The sequence below is a fragment of the Staurois parvus genome, unplaced genomic scaffold (genome assembly GCF_062004578.1).
Source record: "Staurois parvus isolate SC_StPar_1 unplaced genomic scaffold, SC_StPar_1.0 ptg000299l, whole genome shotgun sequence".
NCBI lineage: Eukaryota > Metazoa > Chordata > Amphibia > Anura > Ranidae > Staurois > Staurois parvus.
The window spans coordinates 8,810,350-8,821,340 of NW_028318095.1; positions in this window are offsets into that span (position 1 = coordinate 8,810,350).

Sequence of the window (10,991 nt, forward strand, 5' to 3'; positions counted from 1 at the left end):
TCACATGAGGCCGGTAACTTCACTGTATAAATGTAAGGGTTTACAACCACTTTAACATATATACTGTATCTGTATCCCACCACTTTGGCTATAAGTCAATGTTTTTGAACTGTATTTTTTTGGTTAACATATAAAATCATATATTCACTTTTACCATTGTATTTCAGTTATTTGCGGCCTACTCCTACTAATCTGAATGACTTAGAAGTTTGTAAAATTACTTTGTGAAGATACCGCCCATTTATTTCTTTGAAGTCTTTGACATGTAGTCACTATACCCTATAAGTAGGCACTGCTGTCATACATTTCACAGAGCCTGCCTTCTGAACTACAGAGGTGCAAAGAGGAGGAGTCAGTACAGGGATCATGACTTGCAGGCAGCAAAGTACCATGGGACATGTAGTTCCTAAAAAACGAAAGTAAACAGCAGTGGAGAAGCTGCAAAGCATGCAGGGAATCCAGGAAATTGTGGAAAACGTTGGCAAGGATACAGACAGAGCTCACAACATGAAAGGAGATTTTTCAAGTAAGCTTTTATTGCATTAGCAATAATACCTATTTTTTGTACTGCTATTACAATGACAATGTTTAAAAATGTCACAGTGTATACTGTGACCATAGACTTCTATAAAGGTATTTTGGTGCGGAGTTAAAGTGGGAGTAGTTTCCCTGTCTTTACACAGCTGGAAATACTGCTTATTACTCCTTAATTTCACAGAATACAGTATCTCCCAGAAGTGAGTACACCCCTCACAGTTTTGTAAATATTTTATTCTATCTTTTCATGTGACAACACTGAAGAAATTATACTTTGCTACAATGTAATGTATTGAGTGTACAGCTTGTATAACAGTGTAAATTTGCTGTCCCCTCAAAATAACTCAACACACAGCCATTAACTAGTTGCCGACCGCAGACAGCCGAATGACGGCTTCACTGCGGCCGGCCAGTTCTGGGTGTACGTCATATGACGTCCCCCAGAACGCGCTCTCCTGCGCGCCCCAGGGGGCGCGCACCCGGCGATCTTAGTGATCGCTGTGTCCTACGGACACAGCTGATCACGTGATGTGGTAAAAGGCCGATCCCAGCGGCCTTTTACCACGTGATCAGCGGTGTCCAATGACACGCTGATCACAGGGAAATGCAAGTGCCGGTTCTCGGCTGCACTTTCCTCACGCTGTCAGATCGTGAGGAAAGTACTGCCGAGAACCGGCAGTTGTCACAGCGGGGATCGGCACCGATCATCAGGACACTGATGATCAGTGCCCTGATGATCGGTGCCCAGCAGTGCCACCCGCAAGTTCCGCCCACCTGTGCCCAGCAGTGCACCCACTAGCTCCGCCCACCTGTGCCCAGCAGTGCGCCCACTAGCTCCGCCCATCTGTGCCCAGCAGATCACCCACCTGTGCCCAGCAGTGCACCCACCTGTGCCCAGCAGTGCACCCACCTGTGCCACTCTGCAGTGTCACACACCTGTGCCCAGAAGTGCCACCTACCTGTGCCCAGAAGTGCCACCCACCTGTGCCCACCCACCTGTGCCCACCAGTGCCACCCACCTGTGCCCACCCACCAGTGCTGCCCACCAGTGCCACCCACCAGTGCAGCCCAGCAGTGCTGCCAGTCAGTGCCCAGCGGTTGTGCCAGTCAGTGCCGCCAGTCAGTGCCCAGCAGTGATGCCAGTCAGTGCCGTCTATCAGTACCCATCATCAGTGCCGCCTATCAGTGCTGCATATTAGTGCCGCCTATCCGTGACACCTCATTAGTGCTGTCTATCAGTGCCGCCTATCCGTGCCACCTCATTAGTACTGCCTATCAGTGCCCTTTAGTGCTGCCTATCAGTGCCCATCAGTGCCGCCTATCAGTGCCCATCAGTGCTGCCTCATCAACGCACATCAGTGAAGGAGAAAAAAAAAGAAACAAAGAAAAAATAGAAACAAAGAAATTTTTTTTTTTTTCAAATTTTTTGCACTTTTTTTATTTATAGCGCAAAAAGTAAAGCGCCCAGTGGCGATTAAATACCACCAAAAGAAAGCTCTATTTGTGAGAAAAAATGATCAAAATTTCATATGGGTACAATGTTGCATGACCGCGCAATTGTCAATCAAAGTGCGGCAGCGCTGAAAGCTGAAAATTGGCCTGGTAAGGAAGGGGGTATAAGTGCCTGGTAGGCAAGTGGTTAATGTCTAAACCGCTGACAACAAAAGGGAGTACACCCCTAAGTGAAAATGTCCAAATTGGGCCCAAAGTGTCAATATTTTGTGTGGCCACCATTATTTTCCAGCACTGCCTTAACCCTCTTGGGCATGGAGTTCACCAGAGCTTCACAGGTTGCCACTGGAGTCCTCTTCCACTCCTCCATGATGACATCACGTAGCTGGTGGATGTTAGAGAACTTGCACTCCTCCACCTTCCATTTGAGGATGCCCCACAGATGCTCAATAGAGTTTAGGTCTGGAGACATGCTTGGCCGGTCCATCACCTTTACCCTCAGCTTCTTTAGCAAGACAGTGGTCATCTTGGAGGTGTGTTTGGGGTCGTTATTATGTTTGAATACTGCCCTGTGGCCCAGTCTCAGAAGGGAGGGGATCATGCACTGCCTCAGTATGTCACAGTACATGTTGGCATTCATGGTTCCCTCAATGAACTGTAGCTCCCCAGTATCGGCAGCACTCATGCATCCCCAGACCATGACACTCCCACCACCATGCTTGACCGTACGCAAGACACACTTGTCTTTGTACTCCTCACCTGGTTGCCGCCAAACACACTTGACACCATCTGAACCAGATAAGTTTATCTTGGTCTCATCAGACCGCAGGACATGGTTCCAGTAATCCATGTCCTTAGTCTGCTTGTCTTCAGCAAACTGTTTGCGGGCTTTCTTGTGCATCATCTTTTTCTCTGTCGTTAGAATACATGGGGATCCACTTGCTCCAGAATCCTAAAAGGAAGTACAAACCACATGAAGAACAGAGCAGTGATTTGTAAACATGCCAAAGAATTCTTTGCATCAGAAAAGCAGCTATATTGTGGTTGATAGGGCCCCTTTGTGGTGAACTGTGACTCCAAAAATGGTGCATGCACTTTTTTGTGCATTATGGTGCATTAGGCAGCCTATTCAAAAGAATGAAACTTAATGCATGCTAACACAGCACACAGAATTAGCCCTTATTTTTTCATAGGTGTCATCATTCACATCTCGAGGGTGTCAAAATCATACCCATGGAATGCTGCGTTAGCATTTAAAGGACAGGCACGCTTTGAGGCTAACAGGTTGATTGACTAAAGGCTAATAGACTGTGCACTCTACAAATGCAGTTGCTCCAGAGCTTAGTAAATGAGCAGAATCTCTGCTGACTTCCACCATTCAATCGTGTGTAAGCAAAAATGCTGTTTTCATTAATTTCCTTGCAGGTGATTAGGTATTCTTTGCAAAGTGAAGCCTTACCTCATTTACTAAGCTGTGGAACAACTGTACTTTGCAAAGTGCAAAGTCTATTTGCCTTTAGTAAATCAACCCCAAAGTGTACACTTTTCCTATTTGAACCTTTGATCTGGCCTAAAGTACCCACCTTTCCCCTCCCCAGATGCACACTTACATGGATCTGTCTAGCTGTCCTTATTACACCTGCGTATTATATCCCCATAGACTTCTATAGGGCTATTTCCAAGGACAAAGATAAAGAAAGATGGCCCCATAGAAGTCTAAAGGGCTGAAATGTGCAGGCATGACCCGGATGTGAACAAACTCCGGAGGCCATGGCCATTCAATCCAGGTGGGTTTGTATCTGTGGAATAGGAGGTCCTCATGTATTCGAGCATCTAGGACCATGCCAAGTAAAATTCGGGTGTATTTCCCCACCTGGGAGCCACAGGTGTGTACACCCACTGGAAGAAATCTATTGTATGCAGGTATACTTGTGTAAATGCGCATAGATATGGATGCAGACAGTCTATGTTCAGAGTCAAACACCCAGGGGTTTTTTTTTCTCAGAGAATAGGTGCAGGTACACCAACCCCCCCCTTCTGAGTCACTCCTTGACTCCACACCCTACTCACCTCTGAGCCCTGTCCCATGGTCCCACCCCCTACCCATGTATCAATAGCATCCCTATTAGAGAATTCAAAATTTTTGGTGCTAAGTGATTTGTATGAAATTTGTTAATGATAACAAAAAAAGCAGTAAAATAGATCCTCTTCAGCCATTAACAATAGACCCTCCAAGCAACAATAGACCCCCCCAGCAGCAATAGACCATCCCAGCAACAATAGACCTCCAAGAAACAATAGACTATCCCAGCAACAATGGATCTCCCTGCAACAACATTCTATCCCAGCAACAATAGACAGCCAAGAAACAATAGACACTCCCAGCAACAATAGATCCCCCTGGCAGCAATAGACCCCTGGCATCAAAATACCACCCCAGCAACAATAGATCTTCCAGCAGCCAGCATCAATAGAACTTCTAGCAGCCAGAAACAAAAGATCACCCCCTCAACTGTAGATCCCTTCCAGCAATAATTGACCCCATCCCCAGAAACATAAGACTCCCCAGCAACAATAGGTCCCCAGTAACTAGCATCATTAGATCCTCCAGCACCCCTTGCCTTTCCATACATTCAGTGCTGGAGCTGCCAGAACTGCATTCCCCCATGTTCCCCCTGAAAAAAAGCCCTACAAACACCTATATGCATGTGTAGCTCCCCTTACATAAGCAGAGATGACTCAGCCAAATCTAGTTCTGCTGGATGGTAATCTGGCCAGGCTAGATTATAGTAACTCATTTAGCTTTCCCCTAAACTTAGTGTTGTTACTGTTCTGGCTGCTGCCATTAGGTGTTACTGGTACCTTTGGCAAGACACAAGAGAGCTTCAGGAATGCTGAGTTATGAATATTTATGTCCCCTTGACCAAACATTGGGATGGTCATGCCCAGTGGTGCATCCTGGGGGTGGATATAAATAACCGAGGTGTGCCCCGGTATGGGATCTTCCTTCCCAGGTCTAGCCTGTGTGTGTAAAGGGGGGGTGATGAACAGACCAAAAGCCTATTAGCATAGAATCCTGGATCTGTCAGTCAGCAGAACCCTGCACCCTCCTCAGTCATTGTCAGGGCTGTCATTGCCTGTACCCCCAGTGTACTCAAGACTTAGCACAATATACGAGTCTCTCTCCCTAAGAGACTTACCTCAGTCAGTGTCAGGAAAGTAGATTAGTGTACTCAGAGCTTAGCACAATATACACATTTCCCTACGAGACTTACCTCAGTGTCAGGTAAATAAATGAGTGCACACTCATCTCCCTGACAATGGCTGAGGAAAAACTCTCAGGCTTGTATACATGTTATAACCTGTGTACGCGCATTTTTTTTCCTTGATGCTGACTGAGGTAAGTTCTTCAGATAGTTGTAAGCCGTGTACCGGGGTGGGCTCCCCAGGATACAGTGAAGTCATGAACAAAGAAGGCAATCCCAACACCAGCTTTTGCCACAACAGAATTTTACTTAGATGTGGCAAATAAACACAACCACAAATGCTGGGAACATACAATAAATTTACATACACCCAGCCCAAAGGCTGAGACCCTTGTACTGCACAGCACGGCGCCTTCTGATGGATGAAGGCAGAAGGTGTAGTAATTTACCTACTGGCGGGCACAACTAAGCTGCCACACCTTACCTGTTATTACCCTAAAAGAGCAGGAATCAGTGTATGGTGTATGGTATGGGCTAGCCTGCGGTGCAGCACAACAGCTTACAATCTTACACAAATCTACAGTATTCCCCCTCCCATAACTGGTCCTGTAGCACCTGCCTGAGTATTCCTTCTGAGCAAAACGCCAGTCTGGCTTGAGTTTGTGAGATTTTATCAGCTCTCCAATGTGAAATGTCACTTTAAGTTGTGGAGTCCTTCCAATGATCAGTAACAACACTTGTGGCCTGACACAGAGACCCTAACTAACTAACTATAGGCCTGTCTCAGTTTCTGGAGGCGCCAACACTGAAATTAGGTGCGTCCACGATCTTACCGACCCGGGTCTGCCTTGCATCCGCTGGTGACTCAGAACAGTACAAATGTCTCTCCAACAAGCATGCCATCTCATCAGCCTTCCTGGCAGCAATCTTCCTTTCTCTGAACAGCATCAGCGTCTTTAACACCATCAGCTTCACTAGCTGCAGTTCTCACACCTGCATGCCAACGGATTCTCTGCTCACATGGCTCTTTTTCTTCACCATCATCAAAACATGGCTGCAGTCTCTCTTCCTGTTCATTGAGCTCCCACCCCTTCCTGAATATAGAAATATCTATGTAGTCTGAGGCTGTGTTAGAAAAACAGTGACATCTTGTGGCTAAATCGCAGAATGTCAGTAAAACATTTCAAAACATTTAATTCACAATGAGAGCTGTTTCCCCATCTCACATATGTATACTGTGCTATGACCTGTGTACACTTATTCTGACTCCAACTGTTGTATTAGTGATTTATCCCTTGCCAAGACCTCTAAGCCTGGCCTGTATAAGCAGATACAATCACTGTGGACAGACTTTATCAAATAGCTGAACTCACCAAACACCATTTTTTTCCATCCATGGATCTTTATTGCAATTCAGAAGGTACAGCAGACAACAAGATGTAGCAAATGAATGAAAGGACGGTATTTGCAGGCCAAAACATGGTAATGTGTTCCTTGATACAAGCAGATTACATGAGGCCTAAAGGCAAGTGGCCATATTGATCCCAAAGAAGACAATGTACAAGAAGAAAAAAGGAAGTGCATCACAGGTGGGAGGGATCAGGATGAAAGACAGAAAAGGAAGGTGCAATAACCAAAATGTCCACAAGATGGAAATATATTAATATTAACCATAACTATGCATTGCATTATATTGTTACACAATAAGTGTGAAGGCACAACACTCACTTATCCCACTGACAATGACTGAGGAGGCTACAGGGTTCTGCTGAATGACCTTGGCAGTTTGAGAAATGATGGCGCTAAGGCTGAAATTCACACTATATGAGACGTGACAAATTAATTCCCAGAATGCCCATGGCATAGCATTATGAGGGTGAGTCACACACCCATTGAGCGTGTTCTGACGCCATTTTGTTTTTCATGAGCCATCAACTTCCTCCCCTCCCTTCTCCTGAAAACTGTTTCATTTGTAGCTGTAAATTTTAACAAACTTCAAAAGAGCCTCTAATATTAACTAAAACACAATAGACCCAGCGTCCAGACCTGGTCAGAGCTGTAAACAGCTAATTAGTCTGGACAGGATGTCTGTTTCCACAAACCATGAAAAACTATTTCCTCTGCCCTATCGTAAAACAATAATAACTCAGTACAGCGCGCTCCCAGCACAAAGACCAGGGTGTCACTGAGAGCCCTAGGTTCTGTTCTAATGATCAGGAGTCGGGACTCTTGATTTCAGGTCACACGATTGCTGTCATAGCTTCTGATTGGCTATCAAAGTGATCAGTCACTGTGAAGCCCACCCCCCTTGTTTTTTTTTCTCTCTGAATGGAGGAGAGGGATACATTGTATCTCTTTCTCTCTCTCCTTCCATAGAGAAAAAAAACAACTCTGTGAAAAAAAAAAGATAAATACATAAATATTAAAAAAAAATAAAAATGTAAAGAGAAAATACCTAGATCAAGGGTTGATCTAGTTCAGTGCCAGACTTAGTGTTTGGGTCAAAGTCAGGGTCAAAGGTCAGTTTTTGTTTTTTTTTTAATTGGTATCAGTGTCTGTGTGATTTAGGTAAAAAAAAAGTGCACTATTGTTTCTGGGCTGTACTACGGGTACAAACAACAAATAACATACACATATATGGTATCACTGAAATCGTCAAAAGCTGGAAAATGTATTTTGGGTTGTTCTTTGGTGGTAGGTTATGGTAGTAACAAGAAACACACAGCTAAATAAAAAAAATGATTTTTTTACTATTTTGGGCCAGTTTTCCTTTGATAATGAAACAAATTAGGAGACACCCATTACCATTTACCACCAAATGAAAGCCCAATTTGTCCTGAAAAAAAACAAGGTATAATTCACCTGGAAGTAGTTGTGATGATATGTACAGTTTTACTAACACATGTCAAAGTTGTAACATTTTACTTCGGCTTTAAGATTTGTTTTACCCTTAGGTGTGAAGGGGTTAATATTAGTATATATTTGAATGGGGAATATCATACCAAATAAATCAAGGTCATACATGACTGTGTTAGCACATACGAAAGGAGAGAAAGCAGTCTCCTCCCTCCTGGGTGACAAAGGTACACTGTGATGGTATCCCTAGATACAAAATATAATTCTGAATTATAGTCTGTCATTCCTTAGAATACCAACTGTACGTATTCGAAGTTATTAATATTAGTATAAAACTGTATTTAGGAACTGGCCATAAACGTAGTGGCCTCCCAACACCCATGCCTTAAACCCGATTATTGGTCAGTTGGTTTCTGTCTGCACCCCCTTGTGAACACAGAAAAGGGACTGTCAGGAGTTGGTAAGGAAGCTCTCGTTTTACCATCAACCAAGGAACACCCAAGAGAGCAACGGCAACATTTTTGCTCGGACAATTGGACTCTGTTAAAACCAAAAGAATTTGCAAGTATTCTTCCTTCTTAACTCCTTGCTTTTATTTCTCTGTTGCTTTATTGTTCTCTTTATGTCTGTGTAACATCCCTTTCTGTATATATTTTAATTGCACCATTTGACCTTTTTAATTAATAAACCCTAATTTGAAAAGTCTTAAAATTATCTCTAAGGTTTTTATTGCAAACTAAAGAATCCCTGTCTCTTGAAGAGCGCTGCTGTATATAATCCTCTGAATATACCTGTCTGTGGTGACAGTGTGTGTTACAGATGTTTATTGTTCACATTTGTTCTTGCTAACATTGCGAAGGGTTGATAGTCTGGTGGCAGTTTGGAGTTTGAAGGGTTAATCGTGTAATTAACCTAACCCAGTGACAATCACTCTCAGGCTGCTGGCACCTAGATTGTGGTCCTGCGAGCTGAAAAATGTATCTGCACGGCGCAGCTGAAGGTGGCATTGTTACACAAGTGACAGCACAGTGTGAGATTGGCTGTTCCTTTGTCTCATGTTGGTGAGTAGGGCAGGGGTTGGGCACCGCGTCTGTCAGAGTTCTAACTTGCACTTGCCTGGGTCGCAGACCAGTTGACTCAGTCTTTACTGAGTAGTAGAAGAAATTACACGTATGTGCCCTGTGCTGTTGGCGGAAAATAAGTGACAAGAATCTGGAGCAGTGGATTAACATCAAATTTTGTGTGAAAATTGGCAAAAGTGCGAGTGAAACTTTAGCTCTGTTACGCTCGGCTTTATGGTAAGAAACTAACAACTTTCTGTCTGCCCTATAGCACAAGTACTGCTACAGGGCGGCACGGATGTGCAAAATCACGTATATACATGCTTTTGCATATCTGGGTAGATGGCGTGTGCGAGCCACGACGTGCCCTATCCATGCCGCCATTCGCGGCCGTATCTGGCAATCACCGAGTCCTGGCTGGTAATTACTCGCCGATGCCTGGTGATTGCTGAGCATCTCTGGCGGGGGGAGAACTGTTTGTAAACAAAACAGTTCTCTCCCTTGTCAGCTCCTGCACACTGCTTTGCATGGCTGTGCAAAGCAGTGTGCTTACAGTGAATCACAAACACAGCCAAACAATGTAAAACAGCACACAGTTACCCTTTGATCGCTCCAGATGTTAACCCCTTCCTGCCCAGTGCCATTAGTACAGTGTCTGTGCTTTTTATTAGCACTGATCACTGTATTGGTGTCACTGGGGATGTCAGTGACACCAAGTCAGTTCCCCCAAGTGTCAGAATGCCTGCCACAGTCCTGCTATAAGTCGCTGATCTCCTACATTACTAGTAAAAATAAACAAAATCCCCGTAAATTTCATTTGGGTGCAGCGTTGCATGACCGCACAATTGTCAGTTAAAGTAACCCAGCGACGTAACGCAAAAAATAGCCTGGTCAGGAAGGGGGGTAAATCCTCTGGAGGGCAAGTGGTTAAAGCGGAACTTCACTCTCTCAATCAACATGGACTAGTTTTAATCCTATCCATTCTTAATGCTAGCATAAGTAATTGGATAGGAAAGTATATTATATTTACATGTTTGAAACTTTTTTTTATACACATTTCTTCAGTTACTTTTTGGTTTCCTTGCATAGACAAATGATATCATACATCCCAGGAGTCTTCAGGAGAGGAGGGAGGGTTCTCAGCTCAGCTTATGCCTGAACTAAGGGCAGATCATGAATTCCAGGAAGTAAATGCTACATGAATCATCTGCCCTTACTCAAGATGGCTACTGCCAGAAATGCAAGGGGGTGTTTTTCAAAATGATTTCTCAGTAAAATAAAGCTTGTAGACTAGATGGATGGAGGAGTTTGCGTTGAGTATTAAACATGAATTAAATAGCATTTTTGGTTTGTGGTGCTTAGATACAGTGCAGTTCCTCTAGGTGGTTTTGAATGGCATAAGCGGTAGACATGTGCAGTTCGTTTTGTTCCGAATACATTTTCCGTTATTCCGAGATTCGGATGTATCCAAATTAAAATGAATCTGAAATAATGAAACAAAATTCAGCTGAAATTCGAATCGGTTCAAAAGCACATTCGAAAACAAATTAAAAAACCAATTCAAATTTGAAAACAAATGTAGAATAAAATAGAACAGAAAATAAAGAAAAAGAATAGAAAATAAAAGAATAGAACAGAATACAGTAGAAAATAATAGTGTAAAACAGAACAAATTATAATAGAAAATAAAGGAATAGAAAAGACTAGAAACCATTAGAATAGATAGAAAAGATTAGAATAGAAAATCAAAGAATAGAACAGAAAAGATTAGAATAGAAAATCAAAGAATAGAATAGAAAATATTAGAATAGAAAATCAAAGAATAGAATAGAAAATCAAAGAATAGAATAGAAAACAATAGAGTAAAACAGAGCAAAAC